Source organism: Falco biarmicus, chromosome 13 (assembly GCF_023638135.1).
Source record: "Falco biarmicus isolate bFalBia1 chromosome 13, bFalBia1.pri, whole genome shotgun sequence".
NCBI classification, from domain to species: domain Eukaryota; kingdom Metazoa; phylum Chordata; class Aves; order Falconiformes; family Falconidae; genus Falco; species Falco biarmicus.
In genome coordinates, this window is record NC_079300.1 from 14,163,166 (window position 1) to 14,186,524 (window position 23,359).

Consider the following 23,359-nt stretch of genomic DNA (forward strand, 5'->3'; position numbering starts at 1 on the left):
TTTGTTATGTTTTCTTAACAAGCTCTTTGACTTCTGTGTGCCATAGGTTTGTGGCAGGACATTTCCTTTGGGGCCAGGAATCGGAACACAGGAACAAGTAGAGCCAAAGAGTGCGTAATGGTGCCTTGGGACTCTCCACCTCAAACCCCAGTTCTCTCACCCCACGCTATGTAAGCATTTGTGGCTCCAGCCTTTCAGTACGGACCTATTCCTCTTATTCTGTCCATTACATTTATTGCAAATAAATGTTTCCTGCCCTACACCCTGCATATAGGCACCGGTTTTAAGGGGAACAACTACAAAGCAGAAGCTGATACCTCAAATCAGATGTGCAAGACGCTGCTGGCGGACTTCTAGAAACAGGGTCTAGGGCAGAAGGGAAGAGAGAGTTTGGCTAGAGGCAGAGGCAGCCTATAGAGCAGCCAGCAGCAAGCCAGCTATGTGTAACCATTTATTAATTTGGTTTGTAAGAGCCAGAGCCCAGGAACAGCCGGGGGCGTTGAACCCCGCTCTGCATGTGGGTGCCTCATGCAGCAGTCTTCACAGGAAAGGCTCTGCTGACAGATTCCCAGCCCTGTCCCTCTGCTGAGCCTGCTGCTACGCTCCTGCCATTCCTGCACGGAGCCACTGATGTTTTGGAGGGGGAGGGAGCCCATCCCTTTCTGGCAAAGCAGGCACCTCATGTAAATTCATTGAATAAATGCAGTCATTTCTCTCAGCTGATCCATCCCCACGTGCGCATGTTGAAGCTGTGCCAGACCCTCAATGCAGCCAACTCTCCCACAGTTCATCACTCCTGAAGGTGAAACTGTTCGTCACCCTTACCAGCACTTCCCCCTTCCCTTCCCCTCCCCTGCCTGCCCCAAACCGCCTTCCCTGTATTTCCTGGCCCTCCTTCCTCACAGGAGCTTTGCTCTGCACAAGTCAAACTGCAACCCAGGCAAAGCCTTGAAAGGGACCTTGGCCAGTAAAGGACGTTATAAATAAAGTTATTTTAAGCTGAGGAAAACTGCATTTCCCTTAGAGGTTGACTTCAGTCTCCAGAGCACTTGAATTTTTAGACTTAAATCTGTCTCCTTGATAAGACTCTGTAGTAGCCGAGACCCACAAAGATGTTTCCAAAGCACCAGCAGACATAAATAACTAGAAACAAAACTGGAGCATCCTCACTGGATGCTCACGTGAGCTTCGGCTTCTGCAATCAGTCCATGTGAGCCTGTTAGTCATCCGAAACAGCACAACCCGCAGCTCTTCATGGAAGAGGAAGGCTATGCTGGATCAGCTGGAGCTGACCCTTTTCCCTCTATTTTGGAACTCTTAGTCCCAAGCTGGCCTGAAGAAATTACTCTAAACACAAGGGGATCTGAATCAGCAGGGCTGCAGCCTGAAGCCCACGCTACCCTCCGACTCAGAACCATACAGGTCTGCAACACCTTACCACATCCCACAGGGCTGGACAGAACATGAAACATCTTCCTTCAAGGGATGCTTGCTACCTCTAGGTGCTGGTCTGAGCAGCAGCCTCCACACCAACCACAGAAATCCAGGGTTCTCAGGGTCCGTTTTGCTTTGTGCAACACAACTAGTAAAAGCTCAGAACACATAAACAAAGTACACTTACAGATTGACAGGCCCTAAGCTTTTATCCAGCTGTGGAAGCTCTATGGGCTCAGGTTTACATCCTCATCACTTTTATTAAATTCAGCTGCTGTAGGAGCTTTCTCAAACAGGAAAACACAGATTTGGTTTTCCAATATTAAGCATTTTAGAGTAAAGCAAGGGAGGTACAAACAGCATGTAAGTGAGAGATCTGTCAGAGGAAGAGGCAGAAAGAATCTTATTTTAAGGAGCACACAAGTAACCAGCTAGCTGAGGAATCTTTCAGAGACATTTTTCTGGCTTTTTTGGATTTGGGGAGGAAGCAATACAGAGATTTTTATCAGGTCCTTTTCCTGACTCAGTCATATAGCTCTAGCTCTGTCTGCACTGCTGATGAGATGAAATATTATTTGCTTTCCAGAAGCGACTGGTGGTTGAGGATGCCTTGAACTGAGGCTATGCAGCTTATAATTGCATTTAAAAGAGTGCAATCATTTATCAAATGTGTTACCATCCAAAGCTTCTTCAAATTAATTTCTAAAAAGAGGCATTGCAGTCCCCCCAGCCACCAGAAATTTTCTGCCCATACCTTGCCACCTTTTCATTGCACATTTTCAAACGCACACCACACGGGCATCAATGACAGAACTAACTCAGGCATGCACCATAGCTTTAAAAACTGGGTAGCTCAGGCTTGCTTCTTAAAAATGCACCTCTACATTTGGAACCAAACCCAAAATTCAAACCTCAGAACATCCAAAAGTTTGGCACTACAACTCTGATCCATTTGATTCACTCCTTGGCTTCCTCTGTTCAGAGAAGTAGCTTTTCCTACCTGCTCAGCACAGGCCCCATGGCACGTGCCACCTTCCATGCTGCAGGAGCCAGCAGCCCTGCACCCCTGCCAGCGGCAAGCAGCCCACCCCATGGTGGCATCTCACTCCTGGGAGAGGTACAGCTTCAGACCCAGCTAAGCTCCAAACCCTGCAGGAACTGACAGCCAAGAGCAAGAGTAGAGAAGCTCTCACCTTTCTTTCCCCTTGCCTCATGTGTTCTACAAGCTAAACTGTCTGTCACTGGATCTTTTGAAATCAAGACTGGATTATCATTTAAAAAGCCAGATCATGAATCCAGCTAAAGGTCTCCTGGAAACTCAAGGATGCTCCTTTAACAAAGCACATTGACATAGTAAGTACCTGCACACATCTTCCTCTAGCAGGAAAGCCTATGGCGTGCCAAGACCCAACCCATAGTCACCTCTTAGCTTGAGTCTCCAAAAGAAGCCACTCCATAATCTGGTTTAACCTGCACTACAGAGCATAACGCAGCATCTTCAGATCATATGCATTAAGAAAAACTGTGTTTTGATCCCATTGCCTGAGATCAGCACTAACTTTTGCACAAGTATAGCTACGTACCTGCATAGCTATCTGCAGCCCTCCCTCTCTAATGTGGACAACATTGGGTTTACACCCTTTTGCACGTGGCTCCATCTGCGTGCTTTAGGCTCAGATGAGACACACCTGCAACTACACCATAATTTCTTAGCATTATTCAAGAGGCAGTAATTCAAGATAGACAATAATATTTGACCAGCGAGTTCAGGCTGCGACAGCATAATTGCGTGCTGCAGCTCCAAAGACACTGAAGGAAGGCAGCACATCTGCAAGGAGATTCTGAGCAACATGCAGAGCTTTACAAACTGCTACTGCTTAGAGATGCTTTGAATGAGCCACAGCCACCAGCCTTGCACCAGTTCTGGAAGGTAAAGGTGTCCAGCCTTGCCCAGTTCCTCATTGTTTTCTACGCTCCCTTCTTTCATGCATTAGTAAGATCATCCCACAGCCTTCAGATTTCCCTCTGCTTTAGAGGGCTTGTTACCAGACATTACAGAAACATGTAAACCATTAACAGACTCTCCAAAGACATGCCCCCCAAAGGGGAGGAGATACTTTCCCTAGATGGTCACATCCAGCTCCTTTATAGAACATAACTGCTACTAGATCATTTCCAGCTCAGTAATGCCTTGAGGGAATGATTGGAATCTGGACTGAAAGCACTAAATATGATACACAGACACAAAAATGGATAGTGCCTGGCAAGCACTTACAGTCTCAACAGGTAAATAAATAAAAAACCCTACACCTGACTGAACATCAAAAGCATAGTAGAGGGACACGATTAAGGTCACAGACCAAATAAGCGGAGAGGCAAGATTATTACCAGGGTGTCCCGAAACCACCTCAGCAGCTTGTTTTCCTTCCCTGCTCAGTTGTCAACATGCCAAACATAACCCTTAACTATAACTTCTTTGCAGACCTATCTTACCAATGCAAAAAATTTCAACAGTAAGTGGAGCCTGCACCACAGCTGCAGTCATCATCAAATATTCTCTTCAACAGCTCCAGGATGTTTGCCACTTCTGTATTCACATTCATTTATGGTCCTCGCCTCCACAAACGTAGCCCAAACAGTAGTCACTCATTCACCATGTGATCCATAAATAGACTTGGGTTGGCAAGAAACAGGTCACAGGAAAATGCAATTCAGCAGACAGAACCTGCACATATCGCTGCCCCAAAGTCACCCCTGGCAATTTCAAATTAATGGATCTACAAGAACCACCTGCCCAGTCCCTGATGCTGACATGTTCACCATGAGCACACTTCCACTCATTACCCCATCTCCATCATTTAGACCTAACTCAAAGCCACTTAACGAATCTTAAGTACAGACAGAAGAATAGATATTTTCTAGCCCAACTCAGAGAAGGTCCAACTTTGTGTTTACTTCCAGGTGGGGTTATTTCTCACAGCACTCCAACGTCTATGCTAGATCAACTGAATATTGTTAGAGCTGCAATCTAAACTCTCAAGTGTTGATACAGAGAGGTTAGCTTTGAACTTACTTGTGTTACTTATAAACACCATAGTCAACTTAGACCAAAAGATAGCACTATTTGCAATATTGCTCGAATAAAGCTAATTTTCTACCAGAGATATAGTTAAGATAACATTTGCCATCACTAAATCCCATTGGTTGCATAGACTGTGTGGTGATTACTGTTGTAGCAAAATTAATAAGCATGCACTTTTTTAATATGGGTGTGTATATACATACACACACATACAAAAAATGCACAGCGTATGTGTGTTCTAGTCCATAGTCAGCGGACAAACAGAACTGCTGTTTGATACTACCAAAGAAATCACTATTGCAAGAGGACAAACTAAGTACAGACCTGGAGCAATTCAAGGTACCTTCCGACAACAGTGTCAAGTGCTGAAACAGCTCAGTGTACTTCTGGTGCACCTCTGACATCTGGCACAGCCAACAGCTGGAATTGCTGGCTCCCAGGAGCTCCTACAGGGAAAAATGCTCCCGGCTGGCCCTTGCTTAAAAAAAAAAAAAAAAAAAGGTTTTTTTGGTCATAAATGCCCTTTAATTGAAGCTTAATTAGAAGTCTTGATTAAATTTACTGGAGGAAAAGGTTCCTCGGGTCCAGGTTGGAAATAGAGACTAGTACTCTGAACAGATGAGGATCTGGGTATCCTGATCAGAGATCACTTCACTCTATGTAAACAAGGAGTGGGAAAGGTTTTATAATACTTGGTATATAAATTATTAAAAGCTGCGGGGAAAACCATATTAATTTCTAACTGCCAGTAAAACAACCTACAGCAGTTGCTGTACATGTGGATGCACACAGGCAGGATCAATTCCCAAGATCTTTACTTGGATTTTGCAGACAAGACAGGCATTTGTTTCTCTGCTCAAACACTCAAGCAGCCAGAAAACTAAAAACTGCTTCTGTGAAGCATATTGTTATTATAAGGCTACATCTTGTATGGCTGTGCTGGCCAGAGTCCCTACTGAGAGGGCGAGTTTGGAGTACAGGCTCCTCAATTTGGTCCAATCTTCTAACACTGCAGCAGCTGGCAAGAAAACCCTCCTACCAGACTGCTATGGAGGAAGCAGAGATTTATGCTTGTCATGTCCATGAAGGACTGTGGACCCATCACACAGACCAGTGGCTCTGTGCTCAGATGTAGATCAACAACTATGTTAAGCAGGGGTACCAAAGCATTTCCCAAACAGCTCCGATTGTTCAGGCACCAACGTCAGCCCTGGATTTTACCAGATTTTACCTGCTGCTATTTTCCTTTTCTTCATCCTTGCAACACCTCCAGGTGATAGCTGTCAGGTTAATATTATAGGCTTGTTTTAGAAACATCCGATTTTAACTTGTGAGCAATTTCAGCATCTCTGTATACTGTACCCTAGGAAGATGCCAGTGTTTTCATGTGCCTGCTGTGTCAAAGACATTTGGGGACTATTATCAGTGCCTTCTACAGCAGGTACCATCCAAAAATTCAGAACATTTCATAAACACCAACTAAGCTTCAAAGCATCCACAGCGAAATATTGTCACCTCCATTTCACAGATGGACACACTGAGTTTGTGATTTGCTAGTGGACAAGGTTGCTTCTCTTTCTGCTTCTGCGTCTAGTTTACAGAGCGCCCTGGCACAGGTCACTGCACCAAACACCTCCCTGGCGCAGGAGCGCACTTCTCCACAGGTGTCCAAAACCTTGCACCAGGCCTGCTCACACATTTAACAGACACACAACTCTGCACAGCACATCAGGAAAGGAGCACAGCTTTGCCAGCTCCTGCTATGCCTTTCAGAGAGGCTGGAAGTCTGCAGAGCTTCTCCTGGAAGCCTGGAGTCCAGATCTGTAACTGCTTAGATTTAATTTCACACATTTAGCTTTAAAAGCCAAAGAGGAAAGTTTAAATTGCAGGCTGTAGGAGATGCAAGCATGCCTATGCAGAAATACAGCAGAAAGAACCCTCTTTAATTATTTTTTAAGCCTCTTTCTAAAACACTTCTCCCCACTTTTTTCCCCCATGTTAACCAGTCTAGCAACAGTGCTAGCACCAAATTAGAGCCATGAGAGACACTTATCAGCAATCACTCTTCCGATAACAGAGGGGCTGGAGACATGCAGTTACCAAAGAGAGGCACTTACCACATCTCAAAGCTTATTTTATGCTCACCAACTTCTACCCAGATTTCCTTCTCTGCTACAAGCTGTTTAAAGGGTTGCTAACTTAAAATGGAAAATGGTTGGTTGGGTTTTTTTTAAAGCATTAAAATCATAACGGAAAGCTCCACACACCCAGCACGTCAAATCAGCACACACAGAGCAAGACAACCAAAATGCAGCATTTTCTTATTCAGCTTCATAACACCTTCCTGCCTCAGGAAAGCCTTCCTTCACTCCCTACTTTCCCCTCCTACCTAGCATCTCTTTTATAAGCCCCTCAGGCATTTTCTCACCATTGCTGCTTCATTCTGGTGGGCCAGGAGCCTGCTGGAGGTGCTCGAGGGTTTTAACATCCCAAGAGGTGCAGAAAACTAACCTGTAGTTTCCAGCCTTCCTTTTCCCAGGAAGACAGATGTTGAGTACAGCTGAAGCTATTAGGGAAGACAAACCAGGTTTCCATGGTTATGGGAGCCTGATCTTCCCATCTCGTGAAAAATGCAACGCATGAACCACTGTTAGAAAGAAGCAGAAACAAGGCCAGGCTTATGGGCAGCTGTGTACTACAGCTCCTTGATGTTATACATGCAGGCACTAGCAAAAAAAAAAAAATTGTCTTGACAGCTTGGAGATCTGTGGACTTAGACACAAGCAGTGCTTTATACATGTTCTATTGCACTTGTGATGTGACAGTATTTGCAGTACAAATTGTCAGGGCTGTGTGGCTGACCCTTGCTCACCTGGTCGAGCCCCACTCCCCTAAAGGGGATCAGTGCTGCAGGATGAGGCGTGTATCACCAGAGAAAGCACAGTGCCAATTGATCTGAGCTGTCTGTCTGAGACAAGATGAAGCAGGTGCAGGCGGCTCTCTGGGGCATAAATAAAGAGCTTGCGCACAAAAACCCTGGGAAAGTGGAATTTGCAGGTGTGAATTTGAAAATCTGTCCCATTAAGTTAGAAGGCTTGGGCTTAGCGTGCTGCAAAAATACACACAAGGCCACGGTTCTCTCCCTCTGCTCCTCCAAGCAAAGCATAATGCACTTTCCTTCATGCCATCCTGAAAGTAAAATGGTTTATGATCAAAGCCCATGCTGCTTTAATCTGAAATACTGACGAAGGCCAAGGATGCCAATACAATGTGGAAGCGACAACTGCAGAGCCCCAGCAGATTTCTGAGGCAGCGACTCTCCAGGGCACAGAACTTCACAGCCTCAATCCCACTTAAGGTGCTGGAATAGCATCACAGCCGTGTTAATTCCCAGGCAAGGAGAATATCCTTTCAGAACAAAATATAATAGATTTCAGGGTTATTTTGGGAGTTCAAACCAGGGAATAAGTTGATCACCTTTCCCCATCCCTCTCCTATATTCCCCTTTCTACAGCTGCACAGTGACCGCCTGTCCTGACATCAGCTGTTCAAACCTGAGCTGCACAGGCTTAGCAACACCTATCCTGGGTAATCAAGCTCCTCTAAACACCTTGGGAATGTGTGAATCCTGTGCTGGCCCAGCCTGTCCAAGCAGCAGCTAGTCACGACTGAAGCCCACCCCCCCTTGCCAGGACAGGTACCCCGTACTCCATCAGCAATGGGTGCTGCCACACGCCCCTCCCAGCTCGTTTCCTTCCCCAAGGCCACCGCCTCATTGCAATAGCACGGGGGTACCCGCAGCTAACGAATGCTGGAGCAAAGACACTTGTTCAATATGGAATCAGATAGAGATAAGCCAATTACTTTCTCCACAGACAGTGTCTGACGCCAATCTGCAATTAACAGATCAATTAAAATATTATTTTCCTTTCTTCTGAAAAGAGCCAAGCTGTCACCATCAATAATACTGTACCCTAGTCCCTGGGACTTTCTAGAAGAGCACAAAATGAGGTTTGAGGGGAAGAGACTCAGAAACATCCAAGAAAGGATGACAGATTTCTCCTATTTCAGTACACCTTTACCTGGTTTTGACCACTCAGGGATAACTTGTCTTTCCACAGAATCACCCATGGGACACAAATTTATTTTGCAAATGAGAATCTGTAGTAGTACAAAAGAGTACACATGTACAATACCAAGACAGTGTTCAGATCCACATTAAAACTTCTCCAAAATGCACAGCTGGAAAACAGGCTTTCACAGATCCATATTCTGTAAGACAAACAACGATTTTGTAACTTCTTTAGCCACACCCTACCATATATTGCAGACCTAAGCAGTCTCATCATACATACACAAAAGAATTAGTGGAGCTCAGCACCTGCCCATCAAGGTGTCTTAGGCAAGTTGCTTGCTGAGGCAGACATTTGAGACTCTACTTAAAATATATTTGCCTTAGCAAGGATTATTCCTAAACAATTAGCACTACTTCCTCAAGGCTATACATTATTTATTTAGCTCGTCTAAGGCACCTGAGAAGGATTTGAGATGTATGCACACAGGACTTGGGCAATACCAAACCAGGGTAGGGATCTGACCCTGTTCTTTCTCTAGTACCTCATTATTAATAAAAAGTCATGGCTAAAACTCTGCTGGCCAAACACATCTGAGAGGAACTCATGAGCTGCTCAAGCTGCACGGCATCAAACACATGGGTGGGGGTTTTTTAATTTGTCCAGCCTACCAATAACTGCAATGACTTGTGTACCATTAAGTCTCATCTGCTTGACCTTCTCGCCCTCAAATCCCTGCAACTGAAAAAAAAAAAGTGCAGCAATTCCTGCCCCTTGCAACCAAACCTTGACTCCTCTCCTCTGCACATTCAAACCCAAGTACATTTTAACAACAGATCACTGGAAACGCCTCAGGACACTCAGATGCATCTGCTGGAGTTTCTTTTCTTCCCTTAGGCAGAGGTAGAGAAGGAAAGCCAGGAGCACAGAGACCTTGTGAGCCCTGCTGCTCTGCAAGGGGCTGCAGGTTCTCACTAAAAGGAAACGTCTCTTCTCCTACTGCTTACAACCCTCAACTCAGCTTGGTTTCAGTCAGTAACTTCCAGGTCCCTCTGCACATCCAAAAGGCTCTGGCTCTCCCCAAACAAGCCAAGGTGTTCCTGCACTTTGACAAAGCCCAAGTTGGAAAGAAACTGTCTTGGACTGGACAGATAGGGATATCAAATGTCCATGTCCCCATCCCACTGGGCATCCCTGCGACTGCCTGGCATGCCACGAGCAGGATGGCCTACAAATGAGTGAAGTTTGGGGTTGTCATACTAGTTTCCCCAAATGACTATGCAAAGACTGAAAGTAGAGAACCTCCAGATCTATCAGATACTTCTCAATATAATCCTTCCATGGAATACGCTTATAAGCAGTGGTCCAAAATAAATTAATAAACCTTAGTAACCAACAGAGGAAGGGATTTCTTGACGACAGAAATGTCTATCAATGTCTCATTGGTTGAACTTCAGAAAAGACTTGGCAAATCTATAAATAGCTATATGTAGTGTTTCATACTCAAAAATAAGCACAAGGATGAAATGCAAAGGCAAGCTAATCTGTAATGCTGGTGCTCAGCAGCTGGAAGTGCTGGCACCCTCTTTTCTGTGGTTCACATGGGGCAGGAGATTAAGGCAGCCCCTAGATGGTTAAATAGCTTTCTGGAAGTAGTGCTGGCACAGAGCAAAACAGCAATGGATGCAGGACTCCACTGTAGCACCACACACGTCACAGCACCGACAATTGTGGTAGCTTTTCTCCCACTGCTCTACACAGCTGCCACAGTTTGTCCCACCAGGACTGCAGACCTGGGAGGAGGCAAGCCCTCCACAGCATGGGCCTAGATCCAGCTCTCACCCAACCAAAACCAAGAGCCAAACAACCCCAAAACCCAGCCAGCACCCCATCTCCATCTGCACACTCCAGCCTTTGCTGGAGGAGGCTGCCAACCAGGTGCTCCCAGGAGCAACAGAGTGCTGCCACAGCACAATACACCTCCACAGCAGCTGACTACAGACCACTGTTCCACAAGACTCTGGGCTGCAAAAAGGCAGACACAGGCCTGGGAAAAAAAAAATAAAAAATGACATGGCACCAGCTTTGAGACCATGTAATATGTATGACTAGTTCTGCAGCAGCAGGAGCACTCTGGAGCTCTGCACTGACTCAGGCAGCTCAGTTTGTAGCCCAGGAGAAACCTGCTTGTTTTCACCCATCCCTGTGAAGCAAGGACCACCACCCACACTCAGAGTTGCTACTCTTTGGTTTTAAGCTACTGCTACAAAGAAAGCATCCAGGGCTTAAACCAATACTCTACGGTCCTGCCAACCTACCAAGCAACAGTTCGTGCAGGGAACTAAAAAAATACTCATTTCCACCCTGAGCTTCTGACTAGTTTCCAGGTGAAGTTTAACACTCAACCAGGTTTTCTGGACTTAAACAAGAAACAGCCAGACAGCTGAGTGCAATGCCTGAAGATGACCAGCCAGCAGGACAGATTTACACAAGCTTAACAAATCATTTCTTCTGGCATACATAGTTTTTTGAGGAAGGCACACACTATAAAACAGTACTTATCTCAAGCCTTTTTCTTTAAGTGCTGAGAAGTGTCTTCCAATTTGTTTGTTGTTTTCCAATAGTATCCGAGCAAAGATTAGACAGCAGTGCATAGGTCTTTGAGAAATATTCATCTTCCACACAGAGCAATCAACCATGAGACACTGAACCACTAAGAGTGAAGTTTGAATTTAGAGTAAAAGCAAAAACCAAAACCACCCAGCTGTATCTGTTATTTTCTGCATGGAGGAGGTCTAGGCTTTCTAACAAATTACTAAATTGCTACACTTCAAAAAAACCTGGGGGACCAGAAAAGCTGTATTCCCTTTTCACAAAGTATATCCTTATACGCGTAGGCTACAGAAATAAATGCTATATTTTGATCTATCCTTTACCATAGCAGACAGCATTGTCACCTACATATAGATACTTTGGTATGCTTCCATTTCTATTAATTTCTCGAGACCCCAGGTCCTACCTACTGAAAGACACATCCTAAAGAACATACACTCACCTCTAGATCACTGAGCCGCTCACACCCATCTCTGGGAAAAATACACATTTAAGTCTGCATTATGTAACTGTACCCTGGACTCCCTGATTTTCCAGCAGGTAACTTGTTTTTGAAGTTGCAATACAAAGGCTGGGTTATGCCTCCAAGAGCACAACCCCACCCTCACCACCCCAAACAAAGGCATCGCTCTGTCGTCAGCACACTGCTCTTCTGTGTCAGTGTTATTCCTTCAGGGAGACTGATGCTTGGAGGCACTCAGAAGCTTTGCAGGTAGGGCACTGGGTTTGTGTGGTTTATAAGGGCCACGGTACTCCTGTGAGGATAGTCAGGATGCTGGCAGGTGGAGGAAGGAAGCAAACACCTTAGAGACCCAGCTTTCTCTTAACTCCACACAAACCTTCATTTAAGATTAAGAACTGCATCCTCTAAACTCTATATGTATACACAGGGATATTTAAATATCTGAGTCAATAGCAGGAAACATCGCATTTCCTCAAAGCTGCTAGACCTGAGGAATCGTAGAGTGCTAGAAGTGGGCATAAATACTTAAGTGCTGACTTACTGTTCTAAGCTGAGCTTCCTACCATTTCTTTGTGCCAAAGGAGGGCAACAATATCATCCTCACTCAGAGAGTAATCATCTGCTTATGAATCAGGTCCACAGATGCTTTCTCAACATGCCCCCATGCTTCCTTCATTACCACCATTGAGAACTGTCTTTTAGATTTCACACACACTGCAAGAAAAAAACTAACATTTTCCAACACTGAGACAGTCTCATCAGGGTAACTACACTGAAGTATCATATAGGGTTAAATAAGAATGTTCTGCCATGTTCAACTAACCAAAAAGAGTTGAACAACAGTTTTAATAAACCCAGCTACCTCTCCCTACTAACACATTGCTTCAAATTTGTTGACATACCCCCATTCTCTTATTGATGGGAAGTCTCTGGAGAACTGTATCTTCCACATTATAAGAAGTCTTCCTGTCTTTCCTTAAGGATATGAATTTTCTGATGTTCTAGCTCACAGTATCATGGAAAAGGTGTTTTATTGTTAACTGTGCTAGAATGACAGTTCTTCCTGCACTTTAGAGGGTGACCTTGAACAACTCGTTTCTGCTCTGTGCCTCATTTTCTTTTGTAACACCAATAAATCTATTGGCTTCCTTTTTGTAGCACTGATAACAATGAATACAAAGAGGTATACAAAGTAGTGTCATACGTTACAAAGGCTGGAGTTTCATCATGCAGACTGATCTAAGGGGAGGAAAGAGTGGAGTCCAGCTGCCAGACTCTGCTCCAGAAGCCATGTGTCATTAGGAGAAAATACTGAAGTCAATGAGAACAAAGCTTTTGGGCTCTTTTGACAAAACATTAAATGTTATATGAACACGTGTCACCTGAACATCCTTGAGATGTTGAGTTGGTTTTGAACAGAAGTATCAGAACAATGCAGTCCAACACTGCTGAACTGACTTCTTCCATGTCCTACAAATTACCTATTCCTTTTTTTCTTAGTCTGGGCAAAAGCTAATATTGAAACACTTGAACTTTCCAGGAGATGGGTCTTCCAAAAAGCCTGGAAGGCTTTGTCTTTGCCACTATTTCTAATTGACTGCTGGAACAGTTGCTGAATACGCATGGTGAGCCACACTGCCCCAGAAGTGCTCTAACATTACTGTTGAAGCTGACACTGCTTGTTCCTGGCTGGGCTTTGCAGAAGAATAAAATGGAACATTTTCAGAAAAATATTTTGATTTCCTGGGGCTCTACCCTGTACTGGTGAACTGGCTACATTATTCAGACAGTGTCAAGTATAGAACGTTACAGGCATCTTTGCTTAGGCACCAGCAGCATAAATACAGATGCATAAGAGCCTGAGATGTTGACCTGAGATACGCCAGTTCTACTGAGTGGCAGAGGGAGGTGTACCAGAACAGGTATGAGAGCAGAAGTCAAAGAGAACGTGACAAAGCAAATACAGGAGAAGTACCCACTGATACCGACGCTTATTGACTTGGCTCCCTGGCTCCTCAACGATGGATGCACACTTCTACACAAGTATCTCTAACCAGTCCTGTGGCCCTGGTAGGGTTTGGCGAGACGGACACATCGGTCTCTCTGGAACAGTCCTAAATGCATCCACCACCCACAAAACCAAGCCAACTACTACCTGAGAGACTTCAAACATTAAAAGCAGCACAATTCTCATAATCCCTATAATTCAAAATTCCCAATCCCCGCCTTGTAGAAAGGTGATTAAACTAGCCACCTGTTAGAGGTCCACACATCCACACACAGCCCTGGGTAACTTCCTCCAGCCAAGATCCATAAGGAAAAGAAAGGAAACAATTACACAAAGAAAATTTTCTCCATGTTCTTTTCTATATTACCACAAATATTTGTCTTGGAAGATCTTTTTCTGCATGGAAAATGAGATTTACTGTGCATGGAAACTTTACAGATTATTAGCCCAAACCAGCTACACTATTTTAACCTTAAAATAAGGTTACTAAATAACTTTATAGAACACCTGTAGATTTTAAAATTAAGAGATTACATGTGAGGTTCATAACTTTTTCATAGCTCTATAAAGATTCTCTGATATTTGAAAGTACAAGATGTTTCATTTAAGTTAAATGTCTCTTATGCTGAAGGATTTAGATGCCACCAGAAAGTGTGTATTGATCGGGCCTTATCAGTAGAAAAAAATATCAGGAAATAGAAGTCCTGTGTATCCCCAAAGTGGTGCAAACAGATGAACAAGTCCTTCAGTTACAGCTAATAGAAATGCTGCATATGCAGTACAAAACGTAAAGAGGGCAGCGATGCACACTGGCATTCGATCACATGCACTTGTGACTTCATTTACCATTCAAGGTAGTTTCCATCTGCTGAGCCTCACAGCAAACCAGCTATAAAGCAGTTATGGGCTCCCAATCTTCTGCCATCCCAACAAACATGAGATTGTAAAGCAGGTCCGGAGCTGACAGCACAGGATGAGACGAAGATGTCATGCAGCATCAGATTGGCAATTGTAACAAAACAGTGACAGTTATGTAGTCTTCTACTTCAGTCCCTTCATCTTTGTCTTTGTAAGGATGTCCCTCTGGAATACAGCACACAGATCAGTCTATAGGATACGGAACGTGTACAGAAATAGTTCTCAGACCTCTAGTTCTTCCAGGGCTTTCTGCATCATCATCTTTACTAAGGACAAGGGTAGGGCCTTTGACACACAGGAGGGACGCTACCATACCAGACTACTGCCTAAACACACAGGCCTGACAGCACCCAAGAGGAAAAAACACAGAACAAAGCAACATGGTACAACAGTGGTCACCTGGAAGAAAAAAACAAAACAAAACACCCAAGATGAAACAGAACAGAACCTAATGCCCTTGTCCATCCTGCCAAACAGATCAGATGTTCTCTCATCCTTCCATAATCTTTGTCCATCATTTAGGGTGCTGCAGCATGAATGCGTGCCTCCAGACCTGACGCTATGCTCTTACCTTCCATTATTAAACGCTGCTGCTTGCTTTGTTGCCAAAGTGCTGAAAAACTATGAGGATCCATCAACTAAAAATAACTGGTAAACTTTGACTTTGCTAGTCATGATGGCAATTGGCATGGGATGAATGTCTCCAATCAAACTCATCTGAGATGTTTCAGAGAGCACCTTTGAGATATGAACTTCAGAAAAAGGAAGAGGGACACTAACAGCACCCCACTAGGCTACAGGTAAACAGATGCTTTAGCAGTGAAATGGCTCAAAACCTTTTGGATTAGGAGGAGTAAAACAAAACACGTTCATTCAGCAGCACAGACAGGGTTTAAAAGCGATTTCAACACGTGGAAAGTCAGAGGCAGGATTTAACCTTGAAACCCTGCTGCTCTGTATCATGCACTGCCTTATCACCAACCAGACCTTCCAAAGCCCCCAGGCTCTCTGGCCAACACCACAACGCCGAGATCTGGATCCAACCGATCGCAAACAGCAAATGCTACCCAAACAATGTCTCAGGGTAAGACACTAAAACTAATTGGGTTCCTAATACAACTCCTACATAAGGTAATGAAGGCACCCAGCCCCAGAGCATACACAAACATGTACTGTCCAGGCACCAGCCAACCCCCATTTAACAAAGTACAGAGCCATACTGACATACACTCCCCATGCACAGTAACTCCATTAACCAGAGGCTTCTGTAGCCCTTCTCCCATCCTAGAGTACCGAGATAAGGGGTTGAACCCAGGTGATTTACAAGCTGGTGTCTTGAACTTGGCACAGCTGTGTGAAACTGGCTCTCCATCCCCACACATTTTTGCCAGCAGGGCCTGAGCAGAGCGCCAAGGGGTTTCTTTTCCAGAGGAAAAGCTGATTTATTGCCTCATGTAGCTGTAACTAGCCCCTCCAGGAACAGGACCAACAGTCCAACAGGTCTCTCAGTGAAAAAGAAGGATCCAATACCAAACCCATCCAGGTTTGTCTTATATCAAGGGAGTTGACTGCCCATGCTTTGCTATTTCTGGATTGCTCTATCATCACCTGGGATCATAATTAGAGACAATCTGATTGCATTTTTCCCTCAAGGAGGGTATGTGAGCTTTTGAATTCATTAGACTCAGGGCATTCAGCAGCCATTGGCCAATAGCCACCTTGGTCACTATTTCTGGTACCCTGCAGCATCACTATAAATATATATAGTTCATAGTTACTGGTGCCAACTGGGGCTATTCAGGCACATGGGGTGATAACCACATAGTTTACAAACCAAGACAACACTATGAGTGATGCTTTTTTAGTAAAGGTACAAGATATTCCACCCAGGTGAGGCCAGATCAGCCATCTTCATGGAACTAAATTTCACACAGCCTTGCAATGCATTTGAGCCAGTAACCATGGGCAAAGTGTGGGCAGAATACTTGCAGCTGACATTTTCTGCATAGAAATACCTGAAGCAGTCAGTTGTAACACACAATTTCATGACCAGTTCTGCCCCAGGAAATTCCAATGAAAAATATAAAGTTTTAAATGAAGCATCACTTTTTGTTCTGTTTAAAATTAGATTTGTTCTAGAATTTTTTTCCCCAAAGAAAATAATTTAAAAACAATTTCAAACTAAAACATTTTACGTAGGACTGAAATTCAGTATTTTTGAAGAAGAATATACAGGCTTTCCTGGCTATATGGCTGTCCTTTGCTGGCAAACAGCGCTATTTCTCTTCTACAGAGGAAGTTAAAATGGAAAGCTGGGAACAATCATTTTGCTCCATACTTCAACAGACAGAAGAGCTATAAGGTTGATTAGAGAAATAATACAAGAACTAAAAACAATGATAAAGCTTTACGATCCATATGTACCTGCATCTGGAAAGGTCTTAAAAGCATCCCATGAAATCCACAGTCCCTCAGAGATCAGTAAGAGTTGGCTATAGCGATACCTCCTTACAAAAACAGCACACAGTAAAATTGTTTAGCTGAAAAACATGAGTCTTTAGTCTTGGTTGTACTGTTCATAATACCGCAGGCATTGATAAACTCTCACGGATCCAAGGCAGGAGCCACCAGTAACTGCAGAGTTCAGGAAGCCCTTGACTGGCCTGAATGGTAAGAAAAGTATTGGATTCAATCTGATTCAGCACAGAAACTTCAGGAAATGGGATTTTCTACAACATAGGAGACCTGATTTTTAGGTAGCTCCTTTGCAAACAGGAGGAAGAAGAGGTAGACTCTTACTTCTGTGTTCCTGACAAGCAGAGGACAGCCCAGAAGTGTCACATATTGTCTATTGCTAGGCTGCTGACTGCCCCTAAGGCTGAAGAGAAGCCCCTGACACTAAGAAGAGGGATGGCCCACAGGCAGGAAAACTGCAGAAGACAAAGCCTTTACACATCTGAGGACCCAGAAAGAACAGCAAAGCACCAAACACCTCCTGGGTGCCCCAGCCAGGCTTCAGGCCAAAGTCCAACTTACAGAATTGATAATAAGGTACAGGGGAGGGCCAGGAGTGGGACATGTCCACCTCCATGGTCTTTCCTAATATTCTCCAAGCCAACAGCCCACCACCACCACTTTCAAGATGAGATGGAAACCTGCATTCAGGACGCACTGTTTGGTTTGGATGACCAAATTGCTGTGCAGCTTCTGGGTGATAAAGACGACTTCAGCAAGACAAGAACAGTAAGGTGGCTGTACACCAGCCTTGCCTTTGAGATTACCAAATACAAACTCATGCTCCACATGAGCATAAACTCATTTAAGTGGTGGTGATGCTCGCTTTATCAGTGCTGGGATTCAGCAAGACTTTTCTGGACTCACTGTTCCTGAAATCCTTTAAATAAAAAAGTAACTGCCTGTGTTTTCATATGTATAGCAGTGTGTCTATAACAGGCCATCAATCCAAAAATTCCTACCGTTCAACTGACTTGCGCAGCACAGAGCACTGCTTGCACAGAAGATCCCCATGCATGCAAAGCTCAGCATCGGCCTCAATACCTTGTTCTCAGTTTCACAGACAGCAGAACACAGGGCTAAATTCTACACTCAGTTCTGCCATCGTCAACCTTAGGGTGATGCCACTGAAAGGACAATATAATCAAACTCAGTTATTTCTTACTATAAATAGTTAAGATTTTAAACACATTGTGTTCTTTGTCTCTATTTATTACCCGTGGCTGCACACTTGCATTGCTTCAGTATGCCAGGCTTGTCCTCACTGTTTCTGGGAACCTTCTAATCAAAGGAGGTAGAAAATTCAACCCTAGCTTCTTTTTTTTAAAAAAAAAAAAAAAACCAAACTAAATTAAAACACAACAACAAAGTCTTACTGTTCCTGGATGTTGATTTTTTTGGGAGGTGAATGCACTATAAATACAGTTTAGGAAGCAAAGCCTGAAATGCAGGTTACAGAGAGATGAATTATGCAAATAAAACTGACAGGTGATTCTAGATATCTGGTACTATGTTCAGTAGTAATGGCAGAAACATGTCTTAGCACAGAGCCACCTGTTATAAGTGTAATTAATAGTCATTTTTAAGGTGGGGTGGATAATCTGACTTCTGAAGATACTATATAGCACAGTTGCTAACAAAAGCCTCAAAGCTATGTAATTTGTACCAATAAACTGCTTTCAAAGTGGCAAGAAGTAAAAGGTAATTAAGCTGTTAACTGTTTGTTATTTTAAAATCCCCTCAAACCAATATAAAATGACTTCTTTAAACCTTTACTACTTTTTTAAGTAGCAATAATTAAGGTCTAGAAGCATTTAAGTAGGTCTTACACCATATAATCAGTATTATTTCCATTGTGTTTTCAGGGAGGTAAGGCATTAGAGACCTGGCCTTTGCCTACTGACCAGATGATGCATTTACCTACACAAGTGCAAATCCAGAGTAGCTCCACACACTTTATTTAAAATCTTGACTGGAAAAGACGACTCGGGACAGTGATTTTTAAACTTCTCTGCTGATTTCTCCCTCATTTCTCATATGGCAACAAAATGGCTACAACTTGCAGCATGTAATTTCTCCATTGGGACAAACCGATAGGAATAAAAAGTTTGAATATTAACAGCTGGCTTCGACAATGCAATTATTTGACAATGTATGATACTGGTTAAGTCAGTCTCAGAATACCAGAAGGGCTGGTCAATACTAAAAGGGAATATGAATTTAAGGCTAGAAAACATTTGAAAAGCTCAGATTCAGCCTTCAAAGAGATCAAATAAGCTGGAAATATTATAGAAAGCAGGTCTTGCTGAGGAAGCTTATTCTGCTGTCAACTCAGTTATGCTGCAATGGCTTGTTAGTGTCAAATTAGCAAATCCAAGTCTTCCTTTATGTACAATTAATTTTTAGCCTCCATATACTAGAACGTGCTGGATTCTACATTTTTGCTCATTTTGTGGACATGACTGCTGTTTCCCTGTCACTTAAATGCTAGTGGCTCCAACATGCTGTAAGAGACTGAATTTGGGGTTATTCTGAAGTGGCAATGAAATGGATACTCTTGCATCGTAGCAAGCACAGCGTGTGCTTGTGCTTAAGTAAAGAATGAATTCCAGCTGTATGTCTCTTCCTAGGCAAAGTTTCAGAAAACTAACCTGAATCTCAAAATAATATCACCTATGATGAAACAGTAATTCTGGACATCTGGAATATTTTGGTGTTCTGTGTTTGGTTTCTTACCATTCTAAAGCCACGGCTGCAAGATATTCTTAACTGAAGGACCGGCAGGTTTTAAACTCACTAAAGCTTTTCCCCAAAATAGACATTCCAGACTGCACATGAATAAAGGATGAAGCTCCAAGGGCTGTCCTTCAAAGCAGAAGTTTATTCCACTTCTGAATTTCATACAAGTTTGATCTTTCATACTGCACAGACACCTGTAATTCTCTCCCACCCCCAAAAAAAAAAAAAAAAAAATCACAGCCAAATTGCAGCCACAACATCTGGATCCAGCCTCCTCAATGCCTCAAGTAACGATAAACAGTCAGATATGAGAGGGAGGTAAAGACCAGTAATGTGAGTGGGAGGAGGAAGAGGCAGGATACAGAATTCAGAACCAGATTTAGAGCTCAAGCTCCTTGTCAGGGTTATGTCAGACACCAGCATCAGCTGGAAGAGACCTCAAGGTCTCTAGTTCAACATTTGCTTGAGTAGACACTATCACAACACTTGAGCATGCCCATCCTACCAACAACCCTTGGCTGGCTGTACTTGGAGAGCAAAATACAAATTAAAAAATCAGCAATAACACTTTATGTTGAAATAAGTATGGCATGAGACTTCGCGACCAGACAGGCTTCAATCTTCCTCAAGAGGTCTTCTTGCTTGTCAGCCTCTTTTGAGGATAGCATTTAATTCAAGGAAAGTGTTTTTGCATTAATAATACATTCTCAATGACTGAGAAGCAAAGCAAATTTCCCTCATTATACCAACACAACATTCACCACTTTACAGCTTTTCATCATAAACCCTCCAAGCAGCTGAGTTCAGTAAGTTAACGTTACCTATTAAAGGCTGATGGTAGGTAAAGCCAGTCCAAACCAGCTTCCAAAAGAGGGGTGAAACACAAGCAGAAGGAGCACAGATCAAAAAAAAGTGTCTTTCAAGTTAGAAATGCTATTTCATACTTCCCCGATTTCTTGCTGTGCGCTTGCTATTAAAAATAGCAAGCAAAGCACCTTACTTCTGGAAGTTCACAGGCTGATGCATACACAGCCCTCCCTCGGCCACGAGCCTCAAGGCACGCTGCAGTATTGCTCCCGCACTCTATTGAGCGGTCATCATCTCAAGCCACAAGATCTCTACTGAAACATGACGACACCATAACCAGTTTAATTCAATCTGAAGAAAAAAGCCGTAGCTTTCAATGTGTATCCTGCATAAGCATCAAATCATAAGGTTCATCCAAATCTGGGACCTGGGAGAAGAAACTCAATGAATTAGCGTGATGATTTGTACTCTTATTGAGTATAAAGAACACTTCAAAAAAGCAGGGATATAGGAGCTACAGAAAAAGGGAACGTCCTTGTATCACTGACAGGAAAATAGTAAACTCTTCAATCATTTTAGTGTACCAGCGTTATTAAAATCTTTATATGTCGAGTGAAAACATTCATTATTTATGCCCATCAGGAATATTTTTCATTGTCAAATTACTTTTTACCATGCTAATAAACACAAAGCTTTGCATGTAAAAAATAATCATGTTATCTCATTTATAGGTCAGAAGACACAGACAAAAATAGTTTCTGCAATTCTCCTTAAATAACTAGCTTTTGCATATCAAGTTTTATATGGCACATTAGAAATGAATGCAATTAAGACAGGATTTGAACAGCTGAATAGATAAGGAAAGATAAGAGCAGATAAGAAAAATCTTGCAGTAAGCTAAGCCTTTTGAAAAAAAATGCTTTGAAAAAATCAAGTTCATCTTTTGAATTTTCTGGACCCTGATAAACTAAGGATGAAACAGCTGTATGCAGGTCATTACTCAAAGTATCCACAGATTATGTTTCCAGCCATTAGACATATAAATGGTATGTTAGAAAATGCATTAAATAATCTTAAATTACTCCAGAATTTTATTCAGATTAAATGCAACCTCCACAGCTCCCATGTAACTTGTGGATGTGGGGTGGAGGAATTTGTCTGCTGCATTTTGTTAATAACCAGATTACTAAATCTTCCCCCCACTTCTATAACATTCAAGCCTGTTACTAGGGTCCTCTTTCCCCCTTTTTTTAGTAATGTGGTAAGTTTGTAGGTAGGAAGGAATATGAGCACGGCCACTTTTCCGTCCTCATCATGAGGTCCATTAGAGCACAGACACTTTCCTGGGTACCGTGTCTACAACCTCCAGCATCAGATAGGCTTGGGTCATTCTCCCATCCAGAACCTGAAGATGGATGCCTCTGGTATTTCAGCAGCTACCAACTAATTTTAATAAAGGTATTAGACCGTTACCTGCTCTTGTTGGTGGCAGCACAGGTTTGCTTATTTGCTAGTCCCACACAGCAACCTGAACTCTTACCATCTTTGAGCCCTCCCAGAACACAGTCGTATTTGTTTTAATTTTAATGTGATTTCTAATGTAAGAGAAACAGACTTTCATTTGCTTTCTGAAATACATTAAAGAATGCATGCAGTGCTAGCTTAGTGCCTTACGCTCCCCTTCCTGCATCTTTCAGTGGAGGCTGTGTCTGAGGCACAGGACAAAGCAACCCGCGCAGTACCCCAGTCCAGCCTCAGGGATAAGGTGCTGAGGGGTCAGGCAGCCGAAGTGTTCCCCTGCTATATAGAAAACTGGTACCTATACAGAGATGCATAGCCTAGGGCATGAGGGAGATACTAGAAAAGTCAGGCCATTTATTTACATCCCCAAATGTGCTTCCCTGAGTCAAACTTCAGGCAGCCAGTTTGAGAATGCTGGCTTCAGTAACACGTCCTGTATCTCACACTGCACATCACTGTGAAAGACAGAGAGCATGCAGCTACCTCCTCTATGGAAAGTGAGCTGCTCAGAGAAGCCTCTGACCACCTTGAGAGAGATGCAAGCATTCCCCAAAAAAAGGGAACAGTTTCATAAGAAAAGTAACCGTGCCACTACTTGGCTTACATTACAAAGAAGTAACCAGGATGACTTGTGCAACCCAGTCTTTTCCAAATCAATCTGCATTACTTAAACACACATCTTCAACAATATGTGCTGCACTCACCTCTAAAATGCACAACGTGTCAGGAAGATGCATGATGAGGAAGGTTTTGACATGAGCATCCCAAAGAGCTTCAGAACACAAGATACAGCTGGGATCACTAAGATCTTTCCTTTGATCATTGAAGAAAGCCATGAAGGTGGGACAGTGCACAGCAATCTCCAGAACTGCGTGTTCTCACTTGCCACCTTCTCTCACCTTGTCCACAAAGCCCGTCCACAATCCTAACATTCATCAGCTCTTGTTGGGTTTTGATCACAGGTTCAAGGTGAAGATCCTGTCCTTTACAAACATAGCACGCAGACAGCTGCGCAGGGAAAGCTGGCCCAGGGTGCTGGGTCTGGCCAAGGAAGTTTCAGGGCAGCTCTGGCAGGGAGAGATGGATCAAACCACCTTGGCCATCCACATATCCACAAGACAGTAAAATGCAAAGAGCTCAGACCCGTTTGCTAGTCCCAGGAAGGGCAACCCTGTGCCCTAAGTAAT

The 23,359-nt window shown here is 43.4% G+C and overlaps 1 protein-coding gene across 2 annotated transcripts in view; it reads right to left on the reverse strand.

The window, feature by feature from the left end:
* FGF12 (fibroblast growth factor 12) overlaps positions 1–23,359 on the reverse strand; it is a 227,701-nt gene that overhangs the window by 199,653 nt on the left and 4,689 nt on the right. The gene's annotated exons all lie outside the window — the stretch shown is intronic.